Source organism: Plasmopara halstedii, assembly GCF_900000015.1.
Source record: "Plasmopara halstedii genome assembly, contig: Scaffold_1561, whole genome shotgun sequence".
NCBI classification, from domain to species: domain Eukaryota; phylum Oomycota; class Peronosporomycetes; order Peronosporales; family Peronosporaceae; genus Plasmopara; species Plasmopara halstedii.
Window position 1 is genome coordinate 617,332 of NW_020188473.1, and position 565 is coordinate 617,896.

The following is a 565-nucleotide window of genomic DNA, read 5'->3' on the forward strand; positions in this document are numbered from 1 at the left end:
ATGGTATTCCTCGACCGATTGAGCAAGATGGCTCATTTGGCGGCGGCGCCAGACACCAGCGACGGAGCCGGTTCAGCGACGCTGTTTATAGATCGTGTTTTTGACAACACGGACTCCCAGAGTCAATTGTCTCTGATAGAGCCCCCCAATTCACGGAAAATTCTGGTCGATTAGCTTCAAGGTGCTCGGCACCAAGTTAGATATGTCGACAGCACAGCGGAGTATCCGCAGACCGATGGTCAAACCGAAAGGGTGAATCGCGTCATCGAAGACGCTGCCTGCGCTGAGACGCCAAGGCACTGGAGCACCATGTTGCCACTCGTAGCGTTTTTACTGAACAATGCAGTGCATCCGTCTACCGGCTACACGCCGTTCTACTTAAACGGGCTGATTCACCCTCGTGGCCAACTAACGCCGCCATCCCATGGCTCAGGGCTTGGTGGGGGAGAAATAGGCGAACGACTAGCTGTCAGCCCTCTCACCATCCATTAGGAATTCTTGTTTACGAGACTGAGTGTCCTACGACACGTTCGCGATGCGATGGCTGAAAACCAAGACCTGCAGA